Source organism: Lemur catta, chromosome 1, assembly GCF_020740605.2.
Source record: "Lemur catta isolate mLemCat1 chromosome 1, mLemCat1.pri, whole genome shotgun sequence".
Lineage (NCBI taxonomy): Eukaryota > Metazoa > Chordata > Mammalia > Primates > Lemuridae > Lemur > Lemur catta.
Genome location: NC_059128.1, coordinates 71,889,194 through 71,901,257, shown reverse-complemented (window position 1 = coordinate 71,901,257; position 12,064 = coordinate 71,889,194).

Below are 12,064 nucleotides of genomic sequence, written 5' to 3'. Positions count from 1 at the left end.
TATTTTAGTACTTTATCTTTATCCAACTATTGTGCCGAACACTTGTGATTGTCAAAAAGAATCCATTTTTCATCACATGTAACAATACGATGTAGTAATGGTTCATCTTTATGTCGTGACAACAAAGAAAGGCAAGCTTTGAGACAATTTCTCCTCTGACACTTATTTAATTCATATGGAACCCATCTATCCAGCTTCTTTACCTTTCCCATTTGTTTCAAATGGTCCAATATTTTTGGAATAGTAGCATAAAACCTTGCTGCTAATTCATGCATAGGTTGAGATGGATTCGCTTCCACTACAGCTTTCAGCTCATCATTATCCACCTTAGTGTCAGGTCGCCCACGTGACTCATTTTCAAGATTAAAATGATCAGAAAGGAACTTCTCAAACTATCAGCATACTGTGCATTCATTAACCACATCCTTCCCAAACACTTTGTTGATATTTCGAGCTGTTTGTGCTGCATTGATTCTGTGATGGAACTCATATTTGAAAATAACACAAATTTTTGACTTCTCCATGGTTTCACAAAAATTGCTCTAAAAAAAATTTGAAAGATAATCATAAGCCAAAACATGCTTTTGAAAGACTGGGGATGTACCTTCACAATAAAAATAAAACAAGAAGTGTCAAACTGACACTTTTCCTCATTGAGCAAAAATATTAGTCAAGATAGGCTTAGTGAAAACTTATAAACAAACCTAACAACATTCTTAATGGAAACCACTACAGAACAGAACTGCTTTTCTCAGAATTGTTATATTTTATCTTTCTGAGAAATATTAGCATACTTTATCAGCTTGACATGATTTAGGATTCAGATGTTTGGAGAAGTATTTCTCAGCCGTCACTTCAGAATACACACAACCTCCTGAACCTTTGAAAGACCCAGTTACAAACCTGATCTTTTATTTTTTTTCTATGAATGAATAATGCCTGCTGATTTAATGTACATGAATTAATTTTTGAAAGTAGAGATTTACAAGGTGGTCATAAACACTTCCTCCAGGTGGAAATTTTCAATTCAGTAAGACACTAGATTTAGAAAATGTAAACAATAATTAGTTTGCTCATGCTTAATAAAAGGAGGGGAAAAAAAACCCTTGATGTTCCCATTTCTCCATATCTCTAATGTGACTTCCCTTTAAAAAAAATTCATCCTCTCATAAGTCATATTACATGTCATAAAAATTTCATTGCATCTATTGCTTATTATGAAGATGTAGCTACAGTACCTTTTCCTTCACATTTCACTTTGTAAAAGAAAAATACTTCAGGTAAAAATTATGTGTTTAATATTTGTAAATCATTTTCCAGGTTTCTAGCTAGTAGCCTACTCCAGAGAGTAGGCAAAACATACATAACAACGTTGATAGTAGTTTCTGATATTCAAGTCTGATTATAACTGGCTTTAAATACATCATCTTTCCCTTTCTAAAAATCTTCTGCTATGACATATGAATTCTGCAACAGAATGTCTCAAAAATTCAAAATTAGGAAAGCTGTTTATATCAGAATATGATAGGTATAAAGAGGATAGATTGTAACCCCATAATTTAAATGGATTTTTTCCTCAACATAATATATAAGACTTCCTAAATGTATTAATTGGGTGTTTTTTTAAGTAAGCCATTGCATTTGTCTTAGTGCCTACTAAGGGTCAGTAGTATAGTGATTGAGAGCTGGTAAGCTGGCTGTCCAGAAAAAATAACCCTGATTCATAGTACTTGCCAATTTCCATGGTGTAAATACATAATATTTCCATCATGGCCAATTTCAGGCTGCCAAGATGAAGTCACTGAACTTGAAGTTGGGAAGCGATGCATGCAATCAGTTTGCAAGCCAGTAGGATTCAGCTCAGCTCTCAGTACTGAGAGCCCAGGCTCAGAGTTAGCAAAGCCTGAGCTTACTTTCTAATTCTGCTACATACTAGCTGTATGAATTTACTTAATCTTTTTGTGCTTCAATTTTATCAGGTAGAAAAACAGGAAAATACTTGTGACTACCTGACAGTAGCTCTAACTATAAATTTTTTTTTAGCATTTTCTCTTGCTATCTCTATTCTCTTTGTAGTCTTTTTTTCTAATTTAGATAAAATTCATATAACATAAAACTCACTATTGTAACTGCTTTGAAGTGTAAAATTCAATGTTTAATTTTTTTAAATTTTTATTTTTAGAGACAGGTTCTAGCTGTGTTTCCCAGGAGTGCCGTGGCTATTCACAGTGTGACCAGAGTGCACTACAGACTGGAACTTCTGGGCTCAAGTGATCCTCCTACCTCAGCCTCTGAGTAGCTGGGACTGCAGGTGCGGACCACACTGCACCTGGCTATTAAGTATTTTTATTGCAGTCAAATGTGCAATCATCATACTAATTTCAGAATATTTTTGTCAACCCCCACCCCCAATATTTTATACTTCCCAATTACCCACTCCTCCACCTCTTGGCAACCACTAATCTGCTTTCTGTCTCTCTACATTTGCCTACTCTGAGCATTTCATATAAATGGGATTGTATGATATGTGGCCTTTTGTGTCTGGCTTCTTTTCATTTAGCATAATGTTTTTAAGATACATCTATGTTGTAGCATGTATAAGTACTTCATTCCTTTTCATGAATGAATAATATTCTACTGTATGGATATATCACCTCTTAAAAATCCATTTATCAATTGATGGACATTTTGGTTTGTTTCCATCATTTGTTTCTTATGAATAATGCTACTATAAACACTCATGTGCCAGTTTTCATGCAAACACATGCTTTCAATTCTTTTGGATACATATGTAGGAGTAGAATTTCTCACCAGCAGTGTATGGAGTTTTCAATTTCTCTACATCTTCACCAATAGTCATTATTTCCCACTTTAAAAATTATAGCCATTCTAGTGAATGTTTAATAGTATTTCATTGTGGTTTTGATTTGCATTTCTCTAATGACTAATGATGTAGAGAATCTGTTCATGTGTTTATTTGCCATTTGTATATCTGCTTTGGAGAAATATCTATTCAAATTTTTTGTCCATTTTCAAATTAGATTATTTGTCTTTTTATTTATCTTTCTATATTCTGAATATTAGATATATGATTTCTAAAAGTTTTCTTCCATTCTGAGGGTTATCTTTTCACTTTCTTGAGTGTTCCTTGATGCACAAAAATTTTTACTTTTGACGAATTCCAACTTATATATTTATTTTTTTGTTGCTTGAACTTTTGGTATCATAGTTAAGAAAACATTGCCTGATCCAAGGTTATAAAGATTTACATCTATGTTTCCTAAAATTTTATAGCTTTAGTTCTTATATTTGTGTCTTTGATCAATTTGGAGTTAATTTTTGTATATAGTGTGAAGTGCGGGTCCAATTATTTGCATGTGGACCTCCAGTTGTCCCAGTGCCATTTGTTGAAAAGGCTATTTTTTCCCCATTGAATAGTCTTGACACCCTTGTCAAAAATCAATTGATTGTAGGTGTATATATTGTATTAATATTAGATATAGATTGCACTGAATCTATAGATTTGGGCAGTATTGCCATCTTAACAATATTAAGTCTTCCAGTTCATGGACACTCAAAAATTATTTTGCAGTTTCCTTCACTTCCTTGGTTAAATTTATCTCTAATTGTTTTATTCTTTTTTATGCTATTGGGTTTTCTTTTTTTTTTTTTTGGTTTTGGTTTTGTTTTTATTTTTTGAGATGGGCTCTTGCCCTGTTGCTCAGGCTAGGGTGCAGTGGCAGAATCATAGCTCACTGCAACCTCAAACTCTGAGGCTCAAACTATCCTCCTGCCTCAGCCTCCCAAGTAGCTGGGACTACAGGTGCATGCCAAAATGCCTGGATAATTTTTCTATTTTTAATAGAGACAGGGTCTCACTCTTGCTCAGGCTGGTCTCGAACTCCTGAGCTCAAGCAATCCTCCCGCCTCAGTCTCCCAGAATGCTAGGATTATAAGTGTGAGCCACTGCACCCAGCCATACTTTTCTATTTAATATTAGGCATTAAAGTTGTTTGGGTTCTGTTATTATATCCCTGAATCAATAATAAATTCCTTTAAAGGAGGGACAATATTGATATGATTTACCATTGTATCAGTCAGGAGTGCTTTCAGCTTTCCACAATTGGGACATTTAATTACCTCACAAAACAAGACTGGAAATAGATGGCAGTTCAATAGTTTCTTAAAGGGCCCAAGCTCTTTCTATATCCTCTCCACCACACTTAGTGTGTTAGATTTTTATTTTCTTGCCTGTCACTTCACAGTTCTAAGATGGCTGTCACAGATCCAGCCATCTGGTTATTGTTCACGATAAGAAGAGGGAGGAAGAGCAGCACCTCCTGAGCCATCTATTCATGCCTGTACCTTACAAGACCAGAAAAACCCTCCCAGGAGCTCCCTGATTAGCTTTTCCTTACATTCCATTCCAGTATTGGGTCTCTTTGTGATTCAGATGTAGAAATACTACCATAGTCCAAAATTTTCCCCAAATGGAATGAATTACAACTGAGGAATTTAAAGAACCTTTTAGAGCCTTAATGACAGTTATAATCTATGTGATATTAAGTAGGGGACCAGAAAGCTCAGGGCACACTTGGATGCTGCACAGCTGTTGAGGGTCCCTTCCAAGGAGTTGTGCCCATTTTCATACATCAACTTTGTAGCTCCTGGAATTTAAACTCATGCCTCAGCAAAGATACAAATTGCATGATAGTGCAGATTTTTAGGATGGCTTGCAATTAGTCAATACCTCAACTGTGAAGTCTGTGAACACCAAGGGTCTACTTTAACCTCTTTTGTGATGAACAAGGTGGATCGTGTGTGTCTCTTGCTGAATTATTACCTCTTAGTTTCTTGAGAGAAAGTCTTTGTTGATAGCTGACTTTCAGCCCCAAGTGCACGCTTAGTTATAGTTCCCTCAGGTGGCAACAATAGGTAGAATAAACTTTAAAGATGTTTCAGGTGAATAGCATTTCACCCTGTACCTTGGTACAAATTGTAAGTCAATTATTTATGAGTGGAGCCCAATTTGTTTAAACCTCATTGACCTTTAATACAGTTATGACATGTGTCTTGACTTGATTCTTCCCTCTATTGATTTGGTCTGGAAAAGTAAAACAAGAGGTGAAATGGCCCCTCAGGGTAAGTTAAAATTGTAGGTTACAGCCATGTTAAATTGCTTTAGTATACTTTGTGTCCTTTAGAGTCAGAAAATGAAGCAATAAAGTAGGTTGATGTAAGTAATTCTTGTTTTTAAAAGGACCTTGAAGTGCTCTTAACAATATCATGGATTTGATAAGATCTGCTTCAGACTTCTTAATTTAAAATGAACATAAAGATGGTAAAGCCAAAGGAATGTTGAAATACTAGTGTTGTGCTAACAGCTTTGAAACTGAATTCATGGGAGAGGACCGATAGGAATTCTTCACTTTTGTCTGCTATACTTGGGGAAAATTAAAGCAGCAGTCACTGCTAGGAATTTCCTGGAGGGCATATCCAGGTGTACAAAATATTTAGGAGGGTTTCAAATATTTTTGCTCATTACTTATGTGCTATCAAGTTCAGACAGTGTTTAAAACTCGGGGAATTTTTCAAGTTTTAAATCTTAATTTTTGTGACAGGCAAACCTATAAAATCTGAATGTTCACAACCTTTTCCTCTTCCCTACGCTTTCTCTTTCTTGTCTATGATTATTGTGCTGTCCATGGGCTAAGTAGAGAGCTGGAGAAAACAGAAAGAAAACATTAATTCACATAGGAAAGGAGAGAGAGCATCAGTAGATGGAAAAGAATAGACTTTGGAGGATAAGAAGTGGAGGAAAGAACAAGAGCCAGCATGCCAACACAGGCTGGGTTGGGACAGAGGATGGGGACATTTAGAGAGAGGAAGGAGGAGTCGAGGTATGGTTCATACAGAGAGAAAGCCGATTTCAAGACATATTATCGAGCATGAGGAATGGTGAGCGTTGAGATAATTAGGTATTTATTTAAATTGTTTGTGATTTACTTTAGGGTGTGTGACTGTTATTATTTTTTTTAATGGGCCTGAATTTGGCTTCAAGGTAAGAATAAGCTGGTTTGGCTTTATGCTGTTTCCTATTATTAATATTATCCTTGAAGTTGTCATCTTTTGCTTTTTAAAGCCCTTTCTTTCTCACATGCCAATGATAGAAGTTCAGTTGATTGATTACCCATGAAGGAAGTATATGACAGAGGGAAAGAGATTCAGAGCTGGATTTCAGTGAGAGGGGATGAGAAGCTGGGCCAGGAGACACGGAATAGTGTTAGAGCACACAAACGCTGGTCCAGAGATGGAGGCTTTTGAGATAAACGGGCAGTTTGGGGAGAAGTTGTTACTCCTACGACTTCAAATACTGCTTAAATATTGCTTTCTTGATTTCTGCTCATGATTCCACGTATTTGACTCTAGAGCTCCATTTGTGTCATTATTAAACAGAAGGCTAGTTTAAGCCCTTTAGAGCTCTTTGTAACATGATGTGCTAACTCAGAAATTCCATGCTCAGAAGATTATATGTCAACCATATAGCTCAAGAGCCTGTGTGTAAGTATGCCTGATTAAGGGTTGTGAAAAGCCATGGATGAAAGGGCAATCACTGTGTTGCAACCAGGGATGAAGTAACAAGTTTGAACCAAGAAATCACGTAATTTCTCTGGTCAAAACCTTCAAACTCCATGTTGCCATCAAAGAAGACATAACACATGGGAAGGCGTCAGTATACTTACTAGTCAGCTTTTCTTGCATGTGGTCACTTACCCTTCATAGTTTTCTCTACTTGAAAAGATTATTCTATGGGATGCAGGTCAGCTGTGTGGATCAGCGTCTACATTATGGGTAAGACAGTAGTATTCATGGTGGCAAGGGGCTCTGCTTAGCATAGACAGCCACCCTGCAGTAAGAAGGGTTTCAGTGGGGCTCCAGCATCAGTTAGTAGATGTCCCTAAGTCTCCTATTACCCCTGGTTCAAGCTTTTCATGGCTGCCACTTCAACCAGGACCCTGGATAAAACTTAAGCTCAGAGAATAGGAAAAAAATGTAATAAAATTATTTCTTTTTACAGAAGATCTTTGGAAGAACATCTCAAATGCAACTGTAATTTATCCCTCCTCACTATCATTTCCTTATGGGACATCTTAGTGTTTTCTTCCAATATCACAATTTTCCTATGGATTAAACTCCTACATTCATTCTCCTCTTAAACAAGTTTCCTTTTTATAGCCCCACATTTCTCCTGGCCTTCAGTACATGTAGTCAATTTCCTGTTGTCATTATCAAACTCAGTATAATACAAACTAAGCTCATTAGCTACATTTTTGCCCCTTCAAAAGATGGGCCCAAAGGCAACTTTGTTCCTTTCTGTCTTCTCTTCTCTAGCCCAACCAGAGCTTTTATGTAGACCTGGTTACAAGGTGATTCATCACTTTTTGTTGACTTCTTAGTTCCCAAACTCTTTACTCAGATTCTACTGCACATGGCAAAAAATTTGTTGTTCATTCTTTAGTACTGTTTATTATTCAGATCACGTATTTCTGTTACTAATAACCTCCAATGATTTCTTTACTAAATATTAACCTTCATTGAGGCTCAGAAAATGATATCACAAGGAATGGCTCTTTGTTATGCTGGATACTTTGAACTGAAGGACATTGGAAGAGCCTTAAAAGCAAAGCCTCTTTCTTACCTTCTCCTGCCTTTCTTCCTCTCACTCTTCTTTCTTCCCCAAGGTAGGCTATAGAAACTAGAATTCCTCTTCCCTAAGGCAGATCATAGAAACTAGAACCCCTCTCACCCAAAGCCAGCCATAAAACCTAGGACTATTACTCTAACCTTCCCCTGCCTTTCTCTATAAGAGCTGGCCATAAAGAAAATGCTCTGGCCTGCCTTGTCTGAAAGTAGATCATTAGACCCTCATTCCAGAAGGGGTCCTGAACTATACCCAGGAGGAAGGAATGCCCCACAGAGAGGCCAAGAAGAATCCAAACAGATATGCCTTGCTGGGTTTACCCTTTCATTCTATTACTAATGGATCATTCTTTTTCTGTCCAATCATGTTTCTGCACGGCTGTCTATTCTTTTATCAAATCTAAGCATAAAAATGAACAATTTTCCCTTGTGTCTTTGGGTCTTCATTTCTGAAGGCTCCCATGTCACATAAAACTTTGATTAAATAAATTTCTAATGCTTTTCTCTTGTTAACTCATCTTTTGTTATAGGAATGTCAGCTCTGACCCTTACGATGGGTGAGGAAAGGTAATGCACCTTTTCACTCCATACCTTTTTTCTAGAAAACTTCCCTATTAGCCAGTTTTACCCATAAAGGCTGTTCTCTTTCTTACATAACTCACGTCGTGTTATATCTTTTAGCCTGCCACATAAGACAGGATTCATTTTGTTCTAACACTATTTTTCTCCTTTGTTTAATATCAAAAATTCCTAACTGAGGCTTTTCAAAAGGTTTCAAATAATTCTCTTCTTCCTGTTATCATACATATCTGTCTTTAAAAACAAAACAAAACAAAGACAAAAAAATCCCAGACAAACCAAGGGATATATTTACAAAAAACTCTCAAAATTCAAGTTCTAGAAGGTTTGTACTGATTTATTAATACTTCATTTTCTAATGTGTCAAGAAATTCTCTAACTCAACCTTCCTAATTTCACTTTTGTTGTATTTATTAATAAATGTCTCTTTTAAAGAATAGTTATCACCTCAATTAGAGTGTAAATCTCCTTGAGGGCAGGAGACTATGTCTAACTACTAATAAGTACCTACACATTTATTAGAGAGCAGTGAAACCTCTGGGAGGGGAGTGGTGTCAATAAATACTTGTTGACTCACTAACTCTATAAATATAAATGGCAAAATAATCAGATATTCTGCTAGCACCTAATTTGCTCCCTGTAGGTAAGTTTATCTCTTTGGTGGCATTGATTCTTTTAGGCCACCAGGGTTCCATTTAGTGAATTACAACTGCCATGTGCTAACTGGTACCCTGGTGGCCTGAATCCATTTAAGAGTCTCCCCAAATGCAGGCCATTTCCCCTGAGAGTGACTCTGAATGTGGCTGAATACCTAACCAATCTTTATTTTCTTCCATACCATTTTCCCTTTGAGAGGAAAGACTCCTTTGCCTTTAGGTCTTTTAGTCTTTTCACAAGGCAGAAACTCTCAAGTCATAAACAAATAAAAATGCACTTCATTTACCATATTCTTGCTACTTTACATTTTTAAAGGAGAGTATTGCTGAATTAAAGTGAATGCCAAGCAGGAAATTCACAATTTTCCTTGCAGCATTTTTCATAAGTGAGCAGCTTTCCAACAGATCCAGCTGCCAACAGTGCCCTCCCACTGTTTGACTCACATTCAGAATTCATTTCTATGTGCACCACAATATGAAAATTTTGCAAGGCATTAAAGGAGCATAGAATACTCCTGAGGTGTTTCTTCCTTGGGCCCAGGCTCCCAAAGCTTTTCTGTTTTGCCAGGTATTCTCTACTAAACCATGACTTTTTTAATGTCATTTTAGAAAACCTACAACAGGATAACATTAATGGATGAACTAGTTGCATCCCAGCAGGGAATGTCTGTCTTGGATTCTGAGGAATCTGGTGTCTTTTGTTATGTAGTGAGCTAAAAATTGCAAGCAGGGTTTTAAGAAGTGGTTTGAGTCTTCTGGAGCGCAAAGACTCCAAATTCCCAATTCCCATAACAGGATTGAAATGCTTATGAATTCAACAGATTTATGAGCAATTCTTCTGTTGGGTTAAAACATATGCCATTCTGGGTAAATTGTGAGAAAAGTAATGCCATGCTCTGGTAATACCACTCCATCCTCATTACAAATGTTCTGAATGCCTTGCCCTCCTCCCACGCGGCCCTCTTGTGCTGCCTAACAGCAGTTGCATGGACCATTCTTGTGTCTCTCAAGAATGGCATCCACACTGGCTGCAGAGTCGAAAGAACACAGCTACTCCCAATGGCGCACTCTTCATCCTGCTGGGGAATTTTGTTACCTACTCATTTTACCCGGAGATTTTCACAGTTCTTGACTCAGTTTCATTCCTTTTGGATTTCTTGAATTCTCTCACTCTGCATCATTTATTTATACTCTAAAATTTATTTCCACACTTGTTTCTCACTAACATGGCCTGCCCTTTTGGACCACAACCAGCAATGGATGGTGCTCTGGGGTTAGTCCTGGTCAATCCCTGGAGGCGGCTGCAAACTGTACTATGTTCAGTGCCCAAAATCATTTTTCTACTTAACTCCTATTTATATGAAGCCTTTCTCAATAGTCATAGTCACTATTTATTGAACACTTCCTGTGGGCCAGGCACTGTACTGGGTGCTTTTGATGTTGTGTACAGATGTGTGATTCTGTATGTATAATAGCATTTATCACTGTTGTTATGGTTATCTGTTAATACTTTTAGCTTCTCTAAACTACTAATTTTAGAGAGAGGGGCTTGAATCTTATTTATCTTTATGTCCTTCCCCCTAACCTGAGAGCCTGGCACCAAATAAATTGCTCAATAAATGGTAATGATAATATTGGTTTGGTAGAGACATCATTAGGAAATAAATATTAATTTATAGATGTTTGTTTAAGTTTCCATCACTATTGTAGTATTATGGCTTGCAATTTTGGCACTCCTAATGGGAATATTTGTAGACTACTTGGGCAATTTACAATTATTCTCTCTTTATGTGCAATGTTAGCTAATCAACTGCATATTAAAATAAAGAGTTTGTATGAATACTATGGCTTAAAATGTTTGTGTTGCAAAAGTCAGTACAATACAAACACATGAGCATCAATTTTAGCAGCATTTTTAGCAAACAGCCTGAAGTAATTCTTTACTTCGTAAGACAGACAGTACTATAAATGGAAGTTTAGAGTCTAGATTGGTGGTCAGGTTTCAGGAAACCCCTTCCTTCTGCCTTTTTGACTTGATTGGTTTAAACCTCTTCTAGGTATTTGACATGTATGTAGATTAATTGTCTGATGTGGTTAATCTAGGGGGTTTTGTTTGTGTGTTTGTTTTTTGAAGGTACTGCCAATAAAGCAAGGTGATGTGTTAATTTAATACAGAGAAAATTGTATTTTTAATCCTAATCCCCAGTATGACAATATGTTTTGGTTACAAGGACATAACGAAAAATGTCGATGGCCCAGTATAACCCATTACTTCTTCTGGAAAAAGCACCACAATGAAGGAGTGTCCCTGGTATAATTTTCATTTTTACAAAAGTAACAGACTCCTTAAATGTACAATGTGTTGCCCATTTTGTCTGAATTAAAGTGTTCTTTCTGAATTTTTATTTTTTTCTTTGTTCTAATTTCCATCTCTAGATTTTCTCTTTTATGCATGCTAAATTTAAGTGTAAAAAAGGACCTCAAATCCAAAATAATGGATGGAGGACAGGCAAACATAGGCTGATTATTGCAAGACTGCATCATATATTACATAAAGACAGAGTCTCAGCAATTTATTTGGCTGTGTCTGGGTGCTTGCTTAGGGAGCTAGAGATCTATTCTTCTATTCTATCAACAGCTCTTGCTGTCAATTAATTAGAATATATATTCCTATTAATTCAAGAATGTGTGATGCCTTCTTTATGTACCCTACAAGCATTTCCGTGAAACTGCATCTGTCCTCAGTTACAACATGCAGCACTCCCACCCTGAATTTTACTGTTTCTTTCGCAATCTCCATATTATATGCTTGCCAAACTGCATGGACGCTTTTTGGATTGGAAATGCATTCCCGCTTTAATCACATTTTAAAATGTTCAGATTTTAATTTGATCTCTTTACAAACATGGCTAAATAAATCCCATTGAAGAGATCAGGAGATTAGGCCACCTATGATCTAGCTATAATATGCAAACCAAATGGTTAAATATCTTTCAACAGTGGATTTCCCCCCAATGGATATAACTATCTTAACAGAAACTAAAGACCCAGGTCCACTTCTGCAATAATCTCAACATTTTGATAATAGAGGTGCTAAACCCATCCTCAATTATCTTCATTCTCAAACC